General features: G+C 42.7%; 1 protein-coding gene across 3 annotated transcripts in view; it reads left to right on the top strand.

Moving 5' to 3' along the window:
• Nucleotides 1–12,020, top strand: part of LOC147033123 (cytoplasmic polyadenylation element-binding protein 2-like) — a 121,600-nt gene that overhangs the window by 11,867 nt on the left and 97,713 nt on the right. Inside the window, exon 1 of one of the 3 annotated variants that reach the window (XM_085871224.1) lies at nucleotides 3,419–3,557. The exons of the other annotated variants lie outside the window; for them this stretch is intronic. The gene's annotated coding sequence lies outside the window, so the exon portion shown is untranslated. Of the gene's footprint in view, nucleotides 1–3,418; nucleotides 3,558–12,020 lie in introns of those variants that run through there. 3 annotated transcript variants of the gene reach the window in all.

Here is a 12,020-nt window from a genome sequence, read left to right on the forward strand (position 1 = left end):
TCCCTAAAGGCTACAATGGAGCCCAACCAACTGGCTCCCTATTGGTTCTGTTCACATGGCGGTGGTGAGTTTAGGCATAATCTACGCATTCTCCGCAATTTGGCTTCAGGGTGTACGATAACCCTGGGACCGAATCCTACACTCCTGACTCCAAATAATTGCAGTCACGATCGGTCCGGATAACTCCAGTCAGAATTGGTGGGTAATGTTAGTGTAACTGGAAATGCCAGTCGACCCCACATCTCCTAAGCAAAGCGTTCGGGCATATGGGCCACGTCTCCGCCCCGTGGAGCCGCAGGTGTGAGGCAGGGGAGACATTGCAGAGGGGAGAGCAGTACTTCTTGAAGCTGCAGATGAAAGCTGTAGGTGGACATCCTCCATTGTACAGCGTCCTGCCTTGTAGGTCAAGGAAGGACTCTGTACAATGGAGGATGCCTAGTTGGTATCTGGCTATGAAGACCTACTTTGAAATGTAGTTTTCCCAAGAAAGATTATGGCCGATAGTGAGACCCAGGAGTTTGAATGACTGAACTTCCTCAAGAGGTTTGTTAATAAGGTAGACAGGACGGTTTGCCAGATGGTCCTTTCAGAGAGAGATGCGGAGAGTGAGATTTGTCAGGATTGAAATATATATTCCAAGTACTTGACCAGCTCGTGATTAATTTTTTTCAAGGTCTGAAGAGATGGAAGAGGCTGCAGCTTGCCTGCTGAAAGAAAGAGGGATATCACTGCAGAGGGTTGAGTCATCAGCTAATAGATAAAGAAGATTTTTCCAGAGAGTAAGAGAGATCATTAATGAAGATCATATTGGTTAACATCAGGAATAGCACTGGCCCCAGAACACTGCCTTGGGGCACTCCAGCCTTGACAGGGAGAGGAGATGAAAGGATTTCGTTCAGAGCCACACATTGGCTATGAGAGTGGAGGAAGTCAGTAAGCCATGTGTAGCGTTGACCTTTGATGCTATAGATAGAGAGTTTGGAGACTGTGGCAGGAAGGATGCCAGACTGTATCAATAGCGTGAGATCTGTCCAGAGAGACCGCCGTGCTCTCATGTCTGACATTGAGGGCCTCCATCCATTGTTATGCCTGGTGTTGGCTTAATGGTTAGGGTGGTGGGCTTGGGATCCTAGGATACTGAGTTCAAATCCCACTCAGCTGTTGAATTAATACCAGGTAGGGTTGACTCTGCCTGTCATCCTTCCGAGGTCGGCAAAATGAGTGTCATCTTGCTGGTATCCTGTGACGGAGTTGCGACCCGTCCAGGCTTGTGCCTAATAACCAAGGAGACTGCTTATGCAGCACCAATGATCTGCACAGAGTATGGACTATGGTCCCAATGGATGGATGGATTCATTGTTGGGTGAGTTTTAGCAGCATGCCCAAGGTGAAGTGACCTGGTCTGAAACCAAATTGGTGATATGACATGAGATTGTTGGAGAAAAGGAAGGATTTCATATGATCTGTGATGATGGATTCCATGACCTTGCTGATGATTGGTAGTAAGCTGTTAAGTCTGTAGTTCAGGGGATTCGTTTTTGCACTTTTTTTGCAATGCAGTGCAGTATCATGCAATGCAGTAATGTTAGCAGTTTCACAAGCAGATGGAAGATGTGAACACCGTGGTATCCCCAAGGCTTAGTGAACATGTGGTAAAGATTCCCCTTGATCTGTCAAGCCATTCTGGAGAAGAATGCTGTATTTTTAAAGGTTTATTCCTGAAATAAATCGTAGCTGTAAAACCATGTGACCTATGACATCATGGGTGGAGGACTTTGTGTTCCTCATGGACAGGCTATCATACCTGTAAAGTTTCACCTCAAACTGTTCAGCCGTTTCAGAGTTTTTGAAGGTTTTCATATTTAAAAAATATGGCTGCCGAACCGGATGGACAGACGGACGGACAACCTGAAAACGTCATGCCTGCGCTGACTTTGTCAGCGGAAGCATAATAAATTAGTGCAGGACTGACTGTACTCACCAATAATAGGAGAAGATACTGTGTGCTGAGGCTTGGAGATCTGTACTGTATTCCAGGTGTGGTACAACATCCCACATATATTTGGTGTTGGTCCCTCCTGGCATTGTCCTGTTGCAGAAGCACACCCGAGGGCAGGAGACTTGGACAATTGTCCTTCCTGCATCTGATGCATTATGTAGGACATCCGTACGCATGTTTTCCCTTGTACTTTTCATTCACCCTCTCGAAAAAATTTTTTTGATTAATTTGTCTTGTAAGTGACGTGTAGTTATTACTGTGTATTCGTAACACAAACCAATTTTTTCAACATAACTGACAATACTTAAACAAACAGACGAGAGAATGTTTTACTTGCAGTTGTGACAAATCATGTGGACCATGCTATGCAAGCTCTTCCATGAGCCTGAGTTACTGTAGGACAAAAAACTCCTCTTCCTCGTCTTCTTCTTCTTCTTCTTTTTTTAACCTGAAAGACTTTTTTTGATTTCCTACATCACTCATCAAAAACTCTTTGGAGGGAATGATGGGTGCACAACGAACACCCCCTTAACTGTGATCTTGTTGGTATCGGCCATTCTCTTGGGGATGGGAAATTGATCTGTGTGTTTGGTGAGAGATAGACAGGGAAAGACTGAGGCTGATCGCATGGATATCTACTTTAATATAGATCGTTCATTCTCAGATCTAATATAATCTACATACTGTACTCTGTAGATCTTCTCTTTCGTTTTTCTTTTTTCAACAATGAAATTGTAACAAAGTTGTTTAATTTGACCATTACAAGTAAAGAATGCACATATGTGCAGCATCTGCGGCCACAGAAAATTGTGTTTCACAGCATTGCTCTCGGGCCTTGCAGCGTACCTCAGACCACGGTTAAACTCGTGTGCCTGGCCTCCTTGGCCACATTCCAAGCTGGTTTGCCTCAAATTCTATGGGCTCAACTCGCACGCCTGGGCGGCCTTAGACACAGTTCGCCAAAGTTCTCTGTCTTTACCGAGCTCCACCAGTGCACCCAGTCGTTCTCGGGCACGGATCGACAAAGTTGTCTAATTGAACCACCAGTTGATTTTACACCTTGATTGTGGATTATGTTCAAGGAGATGCTATTGCAATGGTCCTGTAGGTACGTTAGTGAGTGTACACTAGTTCTCAGATCTACTGCAATCTATTATACTTTGGCATGGCTCTGCATTGTTGAATCCTCTGTCTTGTTTCCCTTGTGTTATTATATCTAGTTCGGTAATCGTGTGCTAACACACTATTACACTGAACTAGCTACAATAACACTTTAACAAATGTATTTAGTGATACCAAAGGCATGTACTGCTCACAGGTCGACCGCGGTTGATTATTTAATTAATTTATTTATTAAGGTATTCGTGGTTCGTGGCAGTCATACTCCGCTGGAGTTTATGCCGAGATGCATCTTATCGGGTGAATCAAGAAAGGTAATGCATGACTTGGGTTGAGGATGAGTTGAGGAAAGGGACGGGAGATAGAGATATAGATCGAGGCCGACAATGGAGAATACGAAATGTACAGTTGACTGCCAAACTGGCTTTGGATCCTTGAGGTGAATTGTCTCTTCACTTCATGCTTTTATGAACACACAGGCTGGTTGCTAACATGTTGGTACAGAAGTGGTTTCTCCTTTAATTCCGATTTAACTTGTTTTTCTCTTGAACTGCAATTTAACCCTCGACGAGTCTGACACAACCTCATTTTCTGGATGCTTAAATTGCCATGGGATATAGCTGTACAACAGCGTCCTAAGTGCGATATGTTGTCGTTCAGTATGTAATCGGCTACCTCTAATAGCGTTTGAATCAATTAACTGTATTTTGCTTTGTGTCACGGTATTCAATCCAAGCACTTTGGGATGTTTGAGCTGGCCAGTGTGTGAATGAACGGCGTGGGTAACTTGCTTGAAGTGGGTGCGATCGGTTGATGTTTGTAGGTAATGCTGACCAGGTAGTTTCCAAACCTCCATTTGTGTGCAATCTTCTGGTACCTGCACAGCTGTCTGCCAGGCTTTGCATGATTTCAGAAGCCACTTGCCAATGGTGACGTTTGGTAAACAGCTTTGGTCGTGTTGCCATCACCGTTTGGTATGAACAGCACGTCGGTTTATTTTTCTTTTCTTTCTTGCGTGATTATTATTTTGCTTGAAATGTTTAAGGAGGTGAAGAATTCTCAGGGTGCTTTGTTCCTGTTGGAGAATTCTTCACGGGCCTTGCGTTGGATCCTCGAGCATTTAGCTTGTGTAGAAGGGCCTTTTTCAACAAAATCGGGATGGCACTTGTTTCCACTTGCGAAGCCAACAATCTTCGGGATAGGAAGATGGGTTCAATTATTTGTTTATTTTTGAACCCATGATTCCATCTGAACTTCATCATCCATGCACCATACTCTTTACAGAGTGTCGGTACGGCTGAAGCAGTTCGTGGGCAAGGCACGTACTGGGTGGTTTGCAGTTGCCTTCCCAGTAATCCGTCAGGGCAGGAATTTGGAATTTGTCCAGGGTGCCAGCAATAACTCACCGACTCTTCACGAAAGATTGGGGTCGTCAACTTCCACCAATTAATGCAAGTGCCCGTAGAAGAGACTCCCGTGTTGATGTCCTTCCGGTAGACGGCACACGCAACAATGCCCTGCCTGCGAAACGCCGGGGTAAGCGTTTAATAGTTGGGTTGAGATTCAAACACAAGTCGGACAGCTCAAAGGCAAGTAAGCCTTCCTCCCAGCTATCCTGCCGGCCACATCTTTACTTGATCAAAAATAATAGCGATTCCTATTTTATTTTCAAGTTTATCTTATTGTAATACAGTATATATTATCACGAGATCTTGGGAGAAAGATGTTTAAACTGACGACATGACAAATAAAACGACTACATCTGTCGTAAGTCATGTTTTTTAAAAAAAATTGTTTTATTTTTAAAAAATTCACCTTGCACACACTTATCCTGACCAAATTGCTTCATCCCTGAACAGTTTCAACCTTTGACAGTGGAGTCACCACAATTCAGGTTCCATTTCCACCCACCACCCCACGCCTCCTCCACCACACAAGATGACCGTCTCTAATTTCACTTATTACCGAAAAAATGATGTGTGTGTGTGTGTGTGTGTGTGTGTGTGTGTGTGTGTGTGTGTGTGTGTGTGTGTGTGTTTTGGTTCATTGGTTCACTTCTGTCTGTCTGTCCGTGTGTCTACAAATTTCAGGTTATGATTGAGGAAGAACTTGATTTCAATGAATTGTTACATTTTGAACACAAATTGGAAAACAAACCAGCAGTTTAGTAGGACCTTGTCTGAATTCATCCCTATCGTGCATGCAGAAAGAGAAATGAGATTAAAAAAAAATAAATTTAAACTCTGTCTGCCTGGAAATCAAAGAAAATTGAAAATCATTCCAAACAGGAAATGTTCTGTTTTTCAGGACGTCATAAAGGACACGTACAACAGGCACAAATAACTCATGTAACGTGTTAAACAAGGTGGTGTATAAGACAGTGGTAAACTTCGGGATTTATTTTTTATGCGACTTTTACAATCTTTATTTTATTTCAGTTGAATTATATACTGGAACACTGCATGAGGTAAGGTGTTCGATGATATATCTACTCTCTAGTCCGTACTGCAATCAGTATATCCTGGCAATGATCTGGGGTGTGTTCAGTTTCAAAGTTTCTTGTAGAGTGCTTACCAAAGTGGCTTAAGCACTCCATTTGAAACCTTTGATAAGGAACGACTGGCTTGGCAAGCACTAGCTTGCTGCTTGGTAACTGAACACACCACTGCATTGTTTAATGCTGTCCTGCTTAAATTGTAAATCTCATACAGGTATATTCATCAAGTACACAATGTTTAACATGTATTCATATGTGAATCAATTGTAGTCCAAGGGTATATTTATATATATATATATAAATATATATATATATATATATATATATATATATATATATATATATATATATATATATATATATATATATATATATATATAGTATCGTCCTGCTGTTAACTTACAATTGGTCACTGGCTTTGACATCAATATAAATTTATATTACGGACCAGAGGCATCAAAAAGCTACATTAATCGGTTAAACAGTTCAAAATGGAGCACTTTGCCACCATTAGAGAATTTAAATCGCTTCAGATGTGCCAATGAATGTGAATTGTTGCTCCCAGCTTGCGGGCTCGATGACATGAGATGCCATTTGCATTTTTGCCTTCTCCATCCCTACCCTGTTTTGAATCCCCTTAACATGCACAGGCAACTTGCTGGTGTTGAAAATGATACAATCATATCTCATATGATACAATCATATTGACCTGCATGAAGAATCGGCATTCGCCTCCAACTAATGCATACGAGCATAACCCGCGTTCTGCGCGACATGTTGGGGTGGGTGTGTTTGAAAAAGGAACTGATGCAGAGTATCAGTAGTAATTTTACTTTAATGCAGTAAGTGGAATATGATTTCACTGTTTCAGAACCATTTTATTTACTTTTTTTGGTTCCATGCACCTCATATGGTCTTTGAGATAATGTAAGCCGAATATCACGTTACTCGAGCGCAGAACAAAGTCGAAGATAGCGCGACACGAAACCACAAACTCGGAAATAATATATAAGATAAGTGTGCCCCCTATTTTACAACTTTTGCAACTGGACCACGTGTCCAGGGAGCATGCCTATCAGGGGTAATCACTTGATGAGCTGAATTTATTTTTCATTCAAAATTAATTGTGTCAGGGAGTTTGTTTATTTTTTCCAAGGTAAGTCGCAAAACATAAGCAAAGGCATTTTTTTGTTTCTGCTAAATCTGGTAAAATACAGTTCGATTATTTGTTTTGCAGAGATTCGTTTATTCCGAAATTAAGTTAGCTCAGTGGGCTGCTGCATCTATTTAAACCGAATGCTCATGTTTGACGATGTAGAAGAACGAGTATTGTGCGGTATCCTATGAGGTGATGATACATATGCATAAGTCATGGTATCCCTCTTGAACAACATTACTTGGCCTTTCGTGGAGTGTTGTTCAAAGTATCACTTTCGTTTTCTCTTTCAAAATGCCACTGCGGAAATGCGTGATGATGAAGCCACACCAGCTCATTGTCCTTGGCAAAAACATTTTCAAGGAACGGTTCACCACACAAACAATATGACATCGTGAGTATCCTCAAACCCTCATGAGGAATCTGTCTTGACTCGATGAAGGATATGCTGAGCAGTTGAAATTGTCTTCAGATGTTACTCCGGTTGGATTTAGTGTTTTGAGACTGTGGCAGACACACTGGGTGATTTGTAGTTCGACATACCTTTCCTGCGTCTTGGTATTATTGACAACATGATCTTGTACTTCCAAAGCTCGTGGAAGAGCTAAAATGCTGAACGGATCAGGACGCAACAGATAAAAGGAACAGCAGAAAAGAGAATGGGGGAAATGCCAACAGCAGGACCGATGGAAAATGTAGATGGTTACAGAAGCAAAATTTGGGGGTGGGGGTGGGGGTAGGTGGTTTAACTATGGTAGAGAAGATCATGGTTTTGGATGGGAAATTATGTTAGATGGTGATGAACAGCTGTCTTGAAGACCTGGAGGGGAAGAATGAGATTGAAGACCATGTGGAGTTTAGTTCCACAGGTAGGAAAAATAGGTACATGAGAGGAGTTGAGGAGTGATCCTGGATTTAGGTAGTTTCATCAGAAGGGGGTTGATGGTGGACCACGTGTGCCCTACAGTATCCTGGAGGGGGGGGGGGGAGGAGAGGACAAAGCACAAGAAGAGGGTGCAAGATCCAGAAAGGAGGTGGTAGAAGACAGAGAGACCACCGACCTGTCTGCGATCTGAAAGTGATCGGCCCATACACCCAGCTTCATCACCGGAGATTCCAATGATCTTAAAGACCTTGGTTTCCACAGTGTCAAGCTGAGCAAGGTGTTAGGCAAAGGTGCCTGCCCAGAGTGGAGAGCAGTACTCCATCAAGCTGCGGATGATGGCCTTGTAGGTGGATCGGTGTTCAGATGTGCCAAAGAAGGACATTGCACGACGGAGGATGTCCAGTAGGCAACTGGCTTTCGAGGCCAACTTTGAAATGGGGGTTGCCCAAGAAAGATCATGACTTTTACTGAGACCCAGGAGTTTGAATGACAGAACTTTCTCAAGAGGATTGTTAAGAAAGTAGACAGGAGTATTTTCTAGACAGTCTTTTCGGAGAGAGATTGTGAGATTAGTCAGGATTGAAATACGTATTCCAAGTATTTTACCAGCTTGTGATTTTTGTCGAGGTCTGAAGCGAGGGAAGAGACTGCAGCCTGCCTGTCTGAAGTCTCTGAGGCTTTTGCCTTGTCTTTAAGGCTGTGAACATTACTTTCGCCTTCAAATGTCATCATCTTGGGGTTCCTTTCCAGAAGTCTGCATGCCTATTGGTTCTTTGTGGAATGTGTGGAACCAATGCATTTCTCTAAGGCATCAAATATTGCTTTCCTCACTTTGCAACCACCAATAATAAATCGTTGCGCCAACATCTCCTTGTATTCTGTGATGGTGTGGTGGAGAACCACTTTGACTTGGCATTTGGAATACTTTCCAGAGTTGTTTGCTTTGTAAGTTGTAGCCACACCTTTTTATCCCATCTGTTACTCTCTGACTAAGTGTGAGATTGCTGTCACATTCTCATGGGACTTCTCTTTCACAGTATTGTGATAATGCAGGACGCAGCAAGTAAAGATGCCAAAGTAAACATTTTCAACATCCCTGCATGTAAAAATTCTGATCAATTCAACCCCCCCTCCCATTGTTTAGTGTGATTGGCTATGAAATTCATCCTTATTTCAGGCAGTGAACCAAAGCCGTTTTCACACCGCCAAGGGTCAAGCTGAGGCAATGTTTGCTGAGCTCAGAATTGGAGGGAGCTATTTGACCCCTCCCTCAGCAGTGATGATGCAATACTTTATTATGAATTGCATCACAGCATTTGGAGCACACAGCAACATCTAGTAAACAAGGACACAAATCCTCATCGAGGACAAAGCCCCCATATGTACCTTAAAAATGGGACGTGTAGATTATACACCAATTGAAATGACTAAATAAATGAATATGGAGGGAATGGAGATTGTAAAGTGTAACTTATAGAAAAGAATATATAATTAAAGGTGGTATGTCAGTCACGGTGATGGGAAAGTGGATATAAATAAGTAATTTAAGGTAGTGCAGGATGTTGGTCATGGTGATGGTAAAGTGTATACTGTATACGTATAGATAAATAAATAATTCAAGATGGTGTGTTGGTCATGCAGATGGCAAAATATGTAGGAATAATTCAACGTTGTGTGGAGGTGGTGGAGATGGTAATCTGCATATCGATAAATTAATCATTCAAGATGGAATGTAAGTAATAGAATGGTAAAAGGTATATAAATTAATAGATGATTCAATGTTCGAGTCACACCAAAGACTTTAAAAATGTACGTGCTACTTCCTTGCTTGATGCTCAACATTTGAAAGGATAGAGCATGGGCAAACAAACAGGTTGGTCATAATAGCACAGGCTTTGGACCTAATGTCCTGCTTTATTAAAGTTCCTTGTTAGGGATCTCCTATTATTATAATACTTTGTGTTGGTCGTGGAAATATATAAATAATTCAATGTTGCGTAAAATGTGTATAAGCCTGTATATTATATTATACTAGCAGAGTACCCACCCGACGGGCAATCTTGTTCCAAGCATGCAACGCGTTCTTCTGATGTAAACCTTTACTTTGGCAGTGTGTAGGCAAAACAAATAACCCGGGTTACATGCATGAAGAAAAAACATACCCACTGCTGATAATTCAAAACACCTCATCACACTGAACAACGTGGGGCAGGAATTCTGCATTGTAAATGTTGGCGACTTCTAATACCCTCCCCCACCTCGAGGCGGTGCTAAATAATACACATTTATGTAGAGAATTTGCGTTCCTCCTTCCCTTCCCCCACAAGACCACTGGCAAAGATAAATCCCCAATACTTTAATTGGGGTCATGCTGATCCTATGTCGTAAGTATGGATGTCGTCTGTGCAGAACTGAAGAAGTAACGCGATAAACAAACACCGGTCTGTGAATGATAGTTAGGATATACTGTATATATGTGTATCTGCAGTCGTGGCTAAATATATTGGCACCCTTGCACTTTTTCCAAATAATGCACCATTTCTTCCAGAAAATTGTTGAAATAAAAAAAATCTTTTCATATCCACATATGTATTTCTTTGGTTTTTCAGTGGAACAAAACAAAAAAAGCTGAAAAAATTACTCGATCTTAGCTTATCCCACATTCGGCCAATATTATTGGCACATCTTAGAAGTTGCTTGAAATAATTAGATTTCAAGCAGGTGATTCTCCTTTACTTTGGAATTGAACTCACCTGTGGTGAGTTGCAGGTGCCTGCAATTTTAAAAATCACTCATTCAACCAGTTTGAATAGAGAAAAAGGAGTCATTCTGCTGTTTTGTATCACTGTGTGTACCACGATGAGCATGGAGAAAAGAAAGAAAACCAGAGAATTGTCTGAGGAGGTCAGACACAAGATTGTAGCCAAGCATGGACAATCTCAAGGCTGCAAGTCCATCTCCAGAGACCCTGATGATCCTGTGTCCATTGCATGCAATGTTATCAGGAAGTTTAAGGCCCATGGCACTGCAGCCAACCTCCATGATCATGGTCGTAAGAGAAAACTTGATCGAAGATTGCAGCGAAGGATTGTTTGAATGGTGGAGAAAGCAGATACAAGCTAACTTTCAGACACAAGGTATGACAGTTTCAACTCGCACCATCCATCACCAATGCAATGAAAGGGAGTTCTATGGTAGGAGACCCAGGAGGACCCCACTGCAAAGGGTGGTTTATCATTGCACTGTACGGGGCATGCTCGATGGCGGGCAGACCCGCGTGCTGGCCACCTGCTTAATGGTGGACCTGTACACATAAGAAAGTCTGACTGGAGTTTGCCAAAACACACCTGAACAAGCCAAAATCCTTCTGGGAGAATGTCCTGTGGATAGATGAGACCAAATTTGAGCTTTTTGGTGAAGCACACCATCTCTGTGTTTCCATGAAACAAAATGAAACCTTCAAAGAAAAGAACACCTTCCCTTCAGTCAAACATGGAGGAGGTTCACTGGTGTTTTGGGGTTGCTGTGCTGCCTCTGGCACTGGGTGCCTTGAATGTGTGTAAGACATCATGAAATCAGGAGATTACCAAGGCATTTTGGAGCGCAATGTTCAACCCAGTGTCAGCAAGCTGGTTCTCTGTCGAAGGTCATTGGTCTTCTATCATGACAATGACCCCAAACACACTTCAATAAGCACCCAGGAATGGTTCAAGACAAAATTCTGGATTGTTCTGAAGTGGCCAACAATGAGTCAACATCTAAATCCCATTGAACACCTGTGGGGAGATCTGAGAGCAGCAGTTGGGAGAAGGCACCCTTCAAATCTGGGAGAACTGGAGCAGTTTGCACAAGAAGAGTTTGGCAGGTTGTGATCTGCAGAAATCACAGCCTGCCAAAGGCACGTGCCGCCGTAATTTCCACTCACTGGACAGAAAGCGCACCCAACACGATGCCCACGCTGCACGGAACACGTACCGAGGAGATGGAAGAAACGGCACCCTAAATGCTGGCAACTTGCAAAGTGCACATGGCCGTGCCCTTTCCAACCCATTTCCAATTCCCATCTAATAATTATATCTATCTCCTTCCAATCCGAATCCCCATTTAATACTTGTGTCTATCCTCTCTTCCAATCTTTTCCCTGAATTCATGATACAGATCAGGGCGGCGGACCCACGCACAGCCCCAGGGTGGTTTATCATTGCACTGTACGGGGCATGCTCTATGGCGGGCAGACCCGCGCGCTGGCCACCTGCTTAATGGTGGACCTGCACACACTGTACGGGGCATACTCGATGGCAGGTGGACCCGCGTGCTGACCACGTGTACAATGGTGGACTCATGCGCACCCGTGAAACTTTAA

The sequence above is a fragment of the Eptatretus burgeri genome, chromosome 2 (genome assembly GCF_056783735.1).
Source record: "Eptatretus burgeri isolate ZD-2024b chromosome 2, Ebu_testis_v1, whole genome shotgun sequence".
Classification (NCBI taxonomy): Eukaryota; Metazoa; Chordata; class Myxini; order Myxiniformes; family Myxinidae; genus Eptatretus; species Eptatretus burgeri.